Source organism: Oryctolagus cuniculus, chromosome 11, assembly GCF_051225735.1.
Source record: "Oryctolagus cuniculus isolate XC-2025 breed Fujian yellow rabbit chromosome 11, ASM5122573v1, whole genome shotgun sequence".
Classification (NCBI taxonomy): domain Eukaryota; kingdom Metazoa; phylum Chordata; class Mammalia; order Lagomorpha; family Leporidae; genus Oryctolagus; species Oryctolagus cuniculus.
Genome location: NC_142877.1, coordinates 98533996 through 98543971, shown reverse-complemented (window position 1 = coordinate 98543971; position 9976 = coordinate 98533996). Strand labels below are relative to the sequence as shown.

General features: G+C 47.2%; 1 long non-coding RNA gene across 1 annotated transcript; it reads left to right on the top strand.

Moving 5' to 3' along the window:
* Window positions 1-383: 383 nt before the first annotated feature.
* LOC108176672 (uncharacterized) lies at window positions 384-9744 on the top strand. The gene is made up of 3 exons (XR_001793388.4): window positions 384-1198; window positions 8312-8688; window positions 9335-9744. It is a non-coding gene; the product is annotated as an uncharacterized LOC108176672 (long non-coding RNA).
* The last annotated feature ends 232 nt before the right edge of the window (window positions 9745-9976 follow it).

Here is a 9976-nt window from a genome sequence, read left to right as displayed (position 1 = left end):
AGTTCCAGCACATTCCAGCTGCAAAAGAATTCAAGTCCCTCCACTCGCGTCAAAGCTCCAAGCGCCATCCATGTGTGCTTTGTACATCTAATAGAACACAGCCTAGTAATTAACTCTATAAATTCTCTCCCTATCTCACTTGCCGTGCACTGCAAGCTCATTCTAGAGGAAGGTCAACCTGAGTTAGCCCTAGGCTTTGGGCAATGACAGATCTCAGGGGCTTGAAGTCTCCCAGCATTACCCATAGCTATTCCAAGACACTGAGTCAGTCATTTGTGAGATTTTTGCAGAATATTTAATCCATAAACTTTGAAAAGCCACATCCATGACTATTTAGGGCTTGTCATAAAGAGAAGTTTCACTCCTCTCTTCTGCCTTTTTCTGGACCCAAATGTATCCTCCAAATCACCCTGTTTGAATCTCCCCTGCAAATCTGCTCACCTGTGATTCAATCTAAGAAGATTCATTTCTGGCTAACTTCCTAACTCTTCTTTGTCTGTTTTTCCCCCCTTAATAAAGGAAGGAAGGGCAATAAAAAAGAAAAGAAGTTGCTCTTCAGGCAAAAATAAAAATATCCCCATCATGAAGAAGTGATCCTGAGCCGCTTCAGCTGGTGCAGAGTGAGGCTACTGTTACCAGGAGATGAGAACATTGACCTTGACAGCATGACAGGGATCATTCTCACGCTCTCCTAAGAGAAACCATGTGCTCGCTGTAGCACAGACTCCACATTTAGCTCCCTTATGGAGAGTGCATGTGTCCTTCTTCCAATCACTTGAAAAGAAGACTAGACGGATGGAAGAGGAGCACCGTCTGATTCAGTTCAAACACTGGCCAGCAGAGGTCTGATTGAGGAGACAAACAAGCAACAATATATGGCACGAGGAGAAGTGCTATTAATGAACAGGAAATAAACGCAAAGGGAGATCTGAGTGAGAGCTGGTGGAGGCGCTACAGAGAAGGCGATCTGAAGTGGCTCCACTTCTTTTCCGGGTTTGGATTTCACTAGGCAAAAGGGATAGAATGCCACCTTGCAGCTGTACCAACTATGGGAACTCCCACGCCCGCACTGCCCTGGAATTCCGACACTGCTGTCCCTGAGACCCACTGCTCCGACGTCACCTGCACAACACTTGGATGCTCACCTCTGAGGCGGGTGCTATTTCCCCACTCTACACGTCGGGGAAAGGATGCTCAGGTAAGTCAGAGGCCGTTGTGCGGCAGAGAGTAAGTGACAAAGCGGAAGTCCAAGCCTAGGCCTACCCCCCAGGGTCTGCGCTCTTGGTTGTCAAAGTGAGTGACTTCCTGATACCAGCTCTCTCCATCTGCAGAGGCAGGCCATTACTCTGGCTCTCCCTCCCCTGAATCGCTTCCTTCATGTCCTCTAGACTAGTTGCAGGATCAGCTCAGGGTTTGAGGCCTGAGACATAACTCAGAGGGGTAACTCTCCCTCCAGCTAGCGATCATCATTGCCAGAAGCATCATCATCTCCAGTCTTCCCCTCGCTAAGACTGAGAAATGGTGAGAGATCTTTGGTCTTCAAGACAAAACAAAACGGGAGCAGCCACTTGCCTTAGCATTCGAGATGCCCACATCCCTTATTAAAGCGCTTGGCTCTGGTCACGGCTCTGCCGCAGGCTCTAGCGTCCTCCAGACAACACCCTGGGAGGCAGCAGGTGATGGCTCAAGTACTTGAGTCCTTGCCCCCACTCAGACTGAGTTTCTTGACTTCTGGCTTCAGCCTGTCCCAGCCCTAGCTGTTAACAGGCATGTGAGACATAAACCAGGAGATGGAAGATCTCTGTGTCTGTCTCCCTGTCTTTTAAATTATTTAAAAGTGAAAAAATTAGAAAAAGAAGATCAGTGAAGCCAATAGAAGTCAGAATATGAAAACTTTGTAGGCATTAGGATCTTTTTCGGATCTTTTTTTTTTTTTTTTTTTTGCATTAGGATTTTTATTCCAGACCATGACCAAGTAGCAATAGGAGAAAAGCGGCATGATCAAATTTACTTTCTGTTTATTTATTTATGAGACAGAGAGAGAAAGAGAATGCTCACATTCATTGGTTCACTCCCCAAATACCCACAATAGCTGGGGATGAGCCAGGTCTGAAGCCAGGTGCTGGGAATGCAGTCCAAGTATCCTGCATAGGCAGCAGGAACCTGAATGCCTGAGCTCCCATCTGCCGCCCCTCAGGCTCTACATTGGTGGGAAGTCAGAGTCAGGGGCCAGATCCAGGAATCAAACCCAGGTACTCTGGTGTGAGATTAAATTCACACTCCTAATTTACTCTTTTTTTTTTTTTTTTTTTTTTTTTGACAGGCAGAGTGGACAGTGAGAGAGACAGACAGAGAGAAAGGTCTTCCTTTGCCATTGGTTCACCCTCCAATGGCCGCCGCTGCCGCGCACTGATCCGATGGCAGGAGCCAGGTACTTATCCTGGTCTCCCATGGGGTGCAGGGCCCAAGCACTTGGGCCATCCTCCACTGCACTCCCTGGCCACAGCAGAGAGCTGGCCTGGAAGAGGGGCAACCGGGACAGAATCCGGCGCCCCGACTGGGACTAGAACCCGGCGTGCCGGTGCCGCAAGGCGTAGGATTAGCCTAGTGAGCTGCGGTGCCAGCGACTCCTAATTTACTCTTTAAAAAGAGTCTCATAGATGATATATGGAGTTGAATAAAGTTCAAAATATATGGAGAATGAGTTGAAGAAAGTTCAAAAGTGAAAGCAAACAGATCAATTAAAAGTTTACCAAAGTTTTCCAGACAAGAGACAGTATGTCAGTGAAGACAGAGAAAAATGACTGCATATATGTGATGTTCCACAGATGGGTGAATGTGGAGGAACAGGAGAACCAAGCGTTCTCCTAGTTTTTTAGTTTGAACAACTGGCAGGATGATGGTATAATCTACTTAGATGGGAGAGAGCGGGTCTAGGGAGGAGTCCACTCCTGGCTTGCTCTTGTTTGAGATGCCTGCTAGACACTGAGTGGGAATGCCACACGGCTGGCTGCACAGACAGCTCTGGAGCAGGAAAGAACCAAGGCCGAAGGCTAGGGGTCTCTATTTGGGAGCCATAACTAAACAGATGATCACTCCGAACATTCAGTGGCATGAGACAAAAACGATCTACTTTTGCTCACATTTGCAGATTGGCTAGGGTTCCAGCTAGGCAACTCCGCTCCTGTCTGAGGTCTACGGGGCAGGTGGGAAGCTCTATTCTCTCTGTCTCCTGTTCTCCTGGGACCAACTTGCCAGCCAGGCAATGCCAATGACAGAGGCACAGGAGGGCAAGAGGAAGCATGCTCCTCAGCTCCTGATACAGCTTGACTTCTGCCAATCTATCATTACTCAAAGCAGATCACACATGCAAGTCCCAAGTCAGGGGCAGGAGAAGTATACTCTGCCTGTGATGACCCCCTGCAGAAAGTGGGAGACAGGAGCAAATGGAGGTTAGTAATGCGGTTTATCTAGATGAGATCACCCGGGATAAGAATGCAGGTAGAAAAAAAAAGGACTGGGCCTTAGACAAATACCTAAGATACTTCAGCATTTTCCAGTCAACCGAAAGAGAAAAAACTAGCAAGGATTTAGAAAGAGCAGCAGTTAGAGAATAATTAAGGGTTAGAGAATAATTAAGAGCACTAGTTAGAGAATAATTAAGAGAACATGAGAGAAATAAGACAGCACAATATTTCAAGAAGGACGCTGTCAAATGTTGCTGAGAAATTAATTCAGATGTGAACCAAGAAATGACTGGCAACTGGCAACCTGATCTGCCAGTCTAGATTTTCTATGAAAGCATAATAGGTCAGGTGAGAGGGAAGACCCTACCCTCTCCTTATGGGTTCCCAGCAGGAAATCGAATTCTGTTTGGATGATCACAAAGATCCCTCTGTCCAGAATGGCGGGATTAGGAAAGTGAGTAGTTGATTACAAGGTCAGAAAGGTTGTCTAACACCAGACTGTTGAAGCTGTTGAACGCCTGGCTAAGAACTTGGAACGCGGCCCTTTAAGCAATAGGAGGTCAATTAAATCTGAGTAGGGAGCGACAGATACTTGCTTTAGGAAGCAATATCTAATTGCAGTGTAAGATGGATATGAAAGATGAGAGACAAATGGCCAAAAGGCCAGTTAGCTGGTTCTGTGGCTCAGACATGGTGCCCAGGTCTTAACCTGTCAAGACAGCCTTGGGTTATCTGAGACTAAATTCCTAAAGCTTGTAGATGACTTCTTTCTCGCCTGCTTTCTCCTGGTTTGGCTGATCTTAGTTGATTTATGATAACTTCCCAACCAAAACCTGGATCTTGACCCTCCAATTCAACTTCCCATCTCAGCACTCATTCATCTGGGAGAAAGTAGTCTCACTTCTTTTGTTTCCATGTGGGCAACACCTCCAGCAGTGGGCTACAGAGGGAGATACAGAACCACAGACTGGGTCACAATTCCAGAAGGCTGCTCAGACTTATCCTGCCCATTCCTGCTACTCTCCTGCCCCAGCCCCATCTCTGCCCCTGTGCTAGACTGCTCACCCCCTACTAAACAGTCACAGAGTTCACAACCCAGTAACTGCCCTTGACACGCTGGCATAGCCTCTGTTCTTTCTCCTCTAGTCCCCCTCATCTCAGATGAGGCATCTGAGGGATTTTCCACCCCATGTAAATGCTGCTCCTAGCTAAAGCCTCACTTGGCCCTTCTAGTGACTCCCAGCGGGGGGTGGAGACAGAGAGAGGTTGTGAGCAAGCAATGACCCTGAAAGGCGGTCAGTATGTCGACTATGTGGCTCATTCTGCACCATTTTTCAAGAAGCCTACAAGGAAACTATACAGACAAATGTCTCACATAATGAAACAGTATTGCTAGCATGGCATAGTAATTTGGTTTGGAACATTTTTTCCTACATTCTCACGCCTGGGTTTCTAACAGATGCACAGAAAGATGAACAGGTGTTGTTTCTAGAACACAAGGATTACTTGAAATGAGCTATAGCTAAAATTGAGAAAACATTATTGGATCCGTGCTAGGATGTTCCTTGTTGATTCTACAGGGCCAGAATGGTTTTCCATAACACATCCGTCTTCAGTTGTTACGTGTGGTATTTCCCTGTTGTCCACTAGCCAAATATTCTTTAGCTGGCTGGTCCTAGCAGGAAATGGGCAAAATCCCGAAACTGGAAATTAGGAAGTAACGGCATTGGTACTCAAATCACAAGAGACAAGGTGAAAATAGATCTTTGCTTTAACGCTGCCAACAAAGGATTGGATGTGGCAAAAGTGGAAACTGCTACCTCATTTGCGTCACTACCATTTAGTAAGAATTGGTTTCCCTGAACTCAGCAGTATCTTTTGTGCCAAAGTAGCTGGCTGAGAAGCCTCTTCGCATGGAATCCTGGGGCTTCCCTGACTCCGGGTTCTAGCCGCGTCCTTTGCCATAGAATCCTTTTGTGATCTCTACCTCTGACTATAACTCTGCCACACTCCTGATGATGGAGCCACCCAGAGCCACCTTGTTCTCACAATACATTTATGTATTGGGCACCGTCAGAAACAGCTCTCAGACTATTTCATCATGTGATCTACTTCAGAGTGTGAAAACCAGACCCAGTGACTCTTGCCCAACAGTGGCCCAAGTCTCTGTAGCACAGTGTACCATGTTGTTCCCCTCATCTATGGCGCCCCCTAGCAGCAAAGTCCTTTTACACTCTAATGTCCCTTATTGCCCCGGGAGTTATTTTTTAAAAAAGATTTATATTTGAAAGGCAGAGTTACAAAGACAGAAGGGGGAGAGAGAGAGACAGAGAGAGCGAACTTCTATCTACTGGTTCACTCCCCAAAAGGCTACAATGCTGGGCCAGTTCAAAGCCAGGAGCTTTTTCCAGGTCTCCAATGTGGGTACAGGTGCCCAAGCACTTGGGCCATCCTCTGCTGCTTTCCCAGGTGCATTAACAGAGAGCTGGACTGGAAGGGGAGCTGTCACAACTCCAAACAGTACCTGTATGGGATGCCGGCATGGCTGGTGGCGGCTCAACCTGCTACACCACAGTGCCCAGCACCGGGAAAGAGATCTTGCATCCGCTGATTAACTCCCCAAATGGCTGCAATGGCTGAGAGTGAGCCAGGCTGAAGCCAGGAGATAGGAACTCCGTCCAGGTCTCCCATATGGGTGGCAGAGGCCCAAGAACACATACCATCTTCTGATGCTGTCTCAGCAAGCACAGCATTTCCCAGGCATATTATTATCAGGGAGCTGGATCAGAAGTGGACAAGCCGGGACTCGAACCAGCGTCCATAAGGGAAGCCAACATCGCAGGCAGCGGCTTAATCCTCCAAGTCACAACACAAGGCTCCTGGATACAACCTTCTCAGAGTTACTCCGCACAGAGTAGCTCACAGCAATTTCCTCATTGATCACCATATTGGCAAATGTTGGTATTGATTAAATCTCACAGCTCTTGCCAATAAAACTTTATTAAGGCCCAAATAAAACTTTGAGTAGGGCAACTAGGCAAAGGAGGAAATGACAGTCACACTCAACGCTGCCACTTTGGGTCTCTGAGGCAGGACCTGGGTCCACTGACCCCTTTCAGCCTCATGTCCTTGAGTGTGTTCTTGGCCTTGCCTCTTTTCCCCACTATCACGTCCAGATGAAATGGGGACATGTGAGTAAAAGTAGCTGTGAGTGTCTCTCTGTGCCTCCAACACAGGCCTACAGTGACCCGAGTTACACTGGTAAAGGAGTAGAGTCTACGACTTGAGCCTAAGCTGAAGAGTCAAGTCTCTTAGAATTTTTATTGAGCACCTTCTGTATGCCCAGTACCAAGGAGTTCCTAGCACTCAGCTACCATCACTAGTGCTGACGGGTGGCCCTGGACGGGTGATTACGTTGCATGCCCTCAGTAGGGATGGTGCAATGCAGGGTAACTGGGCCCTCGAATGGAACAAGCCTGGGCCACAGACGAGCCCAAGGCAGAAGAAGCACAGCTGGCTCCTCCATCTCGCCTGCATCCTGCCTGGAGCGCAGAGTCAACAGCGATTTTATGGTGTGGTCATTATTTTCTATTCCCCCCCTCGGCTCCATGACCTCATGTCTGGTGCTTTGACTGTAAACACAGGGCAAATGCCAAGACCAAAAGGAAAGTCACCAGGAAGCCCGGCTTCATGTGCCAGACCCACCTTTGTGCTTTGGACTGCTGCTTTGTTTGTTTAAAGATGGCAGGGAAAAGGTGCCACCTGGCTCAGTGCTCATTTGCTTCCTGCTCTGTTAGATATTAAACCCCCAACCAGGGCACGTCTAAGTCTCTGTTACTATAACCCACTGAGCAGCCAGCTCAACACCAGCAATGGACTGCCTCCTCCCCACCTCCCCCTCTCTTCTTCTCTCCCCAGGATCCTGTGAGCCGCACACCACACGGTAATAAGCAAGGGGTAAATGTACACTTGTTTCTGGTTCTACTCATAGAACAATAGAACAAACAAAAGAACTGTTAATTTAAGTTTTTGATAGGATAAAAAGATTCCAAATAAGCTTCCCTTAACAAATTCCCTTTGCCATTATAAACTAAGACATGAGCTTACTACCCAGACAATACAACATTCGTGTGTTATTGAATTAGCTTATTACTTTTGTTAAAGTACATTCTTGTGGTCACACTGCTTTTCATTCAAACCTGAAAAAAAAATACTACATGGGATTTAAAAAATAATTGTTATCAATGTCCATATTTCTCCTTGATTAAAAACAAATTTTAAACCTCCCAGCCAAGTTCTCTCAATGTTTTGAAGCTATCTCATAACAATGTCTAATTTATTAAGTCCCAGAACATTATAACAACAGTAAGTCTTTGTGTAAACCTTTGGCAGACTGGAGAGTTTTGGTTAAAAAAAAAAAAAAAAAGAACGTGAGAGATCCAGCAGAGTGCAGTGTCATTTTTGTACCATCTAATCCCCATTACGAAGTGATTTTTATCGAATTGAGAAGTGATCACCTGGCAACATAAACCCCACTGGAAAACCTAATTCAATAAACCAGAGGGGTTATTCCACGTCATCTACATGCTCAAACAAGAGCAAGCGAGCGAGCGAGAGAACACTGGCTTTAAGAAATCCGTACTTTCCAGCCAAAGGCCCTTCCCAGCTCTTGGCTGCCTGATCAGATGTCTGGAATTGTGAAAGCAAAGAAAGTTTATGGGGCTCAGGGGGCACCTTCTGATTTAGCCTAAGACGGAGATGTGAACCGGCTAACTTGCTCCGTAGTCCACATAATTATCTTATAATCACATAATTATCTAATAATTATTATCTCCATTTCACAGATGACGAAACAAAGACAAAAATAAAAGGAGGTGAGAAACCTGCTCAGTCAGGCGGCTAGGAAACAGCAGACTGAGAATGCAAACCTTTCCGCGGGGCCCACATCCCTCAACAGGACGAAGGATGCATCTGATGAAGCTGCAGATCTCTGCCAGCCCCATCGGTTGCCTCATCTGGGCATGATAGAATGGGGTGACCCAGCTCACTGCGCTGAGTTGTAACCCAGCAAATATTACTGAGCAACTTCTATGTGCCAAGCACCCTTCTGGGGGCCAGGGAGACGGCAGCCGACTGATGGACAGAGCCCCATCCTCACGGGGTTTACGTTCTACCAAGGAGCAGCAATAGATCAACAGGAACATCATGGTACCCAGTAGGGGTAAGGGCTACGAAGACAAATCAGGAAGCACAAGGAGGAAGGCAGGCTCGGGTGGGACTACTGTTTCATACAGACGGCCAGCGAAGCCTTCTCGGAGGAGGAGGCATTTGAGCAGAGACTTGAGGACGCGGCGGGTGGGAGGAGAGAGTGAGCTCCGTGACGTCCTGGGAAAAAGCAATTCAGGCAGTGGTGACACCAAGGGAGAGGCCTAAGCAGGCTGCTGTGCCGAGCTAAGGGAAAGACCTCAAGATGGATGACAGGGTGGCTGCAGCAAGGCAGTAAAGGGGGCGAGGTGAAAGGCATGGAGGAGAACGGGGTGGCTGGGAGGGCAGTGATCAAAAGGGGCCCCGCGGCCTTTCGGTAGGACACTTTGGATGTACTCTGAGATGGGAAGGTTCTAGAAGGCTTGCAGCAGAGGGCTGCCATGCTCAATTTACATTTTAAGGAAGCCTGGGAAGCTTCCAGCTATGCAGAGGATGAGAGGCAGCATGGTAGTGCCCAGTGTCGTGGATTCAGACCATGTGATCTGAGGCATTTCTTCCAGTCCCAGAATTCACTGGGCCCTATCATGAGATGGGTTTTTTAAGATGATCACCAGGGGATAATAACCAACAGAAGTTCTTTTTTTCTATTTAAAAACAATCAGAGATGGGGGCTGGAGCTGTGCACAGAAGGTTAATGCCCTGGCCTGAAGCACCGGCATCCCATATGGGCACCGGTTCAAGACCCAGCTGCTCCACTTCCCATCCAGCTCTCTGCTATGGCCTGGGAAAGCAGTAGAAGATGACTCAAGTCCTTGGGCCCCTGCACCCACATGGGAGACCTGGAAGAAGCTCCTGGCTCCTGGCTTCAGATCAGTGCAGCTCCGGCTATTGCAGCCAGTTGGGGAGTGAACCAGCGGATGGAACCATCTCTTTCTCTCTGCCTCTCCTCTCTCTGTGTAACTCTGACTTTCAAATAGATAAAATAAATAAATCTTAAAAAAAAATCAGAGATGTTTCCTCATTGGTAACAAATAACCAGAGTATTTCCTGTGCAAGCAAAAAGCAGATAGGTCAGTTATTGCTGGGGAAAGCTTACATTGCCTTTAACACTAAGGACCTCAGTTGGGTTGGTTTAGCTAATCACCACTCTGGAACCATAGCTACAGCTAGTTGACTTGCATTACTCCTTTAAGGTTAATTCTTAAAATCAGACCCAAAGGAATTACAAATTCGGAATGAGCACAAGTGGTTTTCGGAGATGAGAGAAAAGAACCAGGTAAACATAGCTCCTCTGATTCCATCCC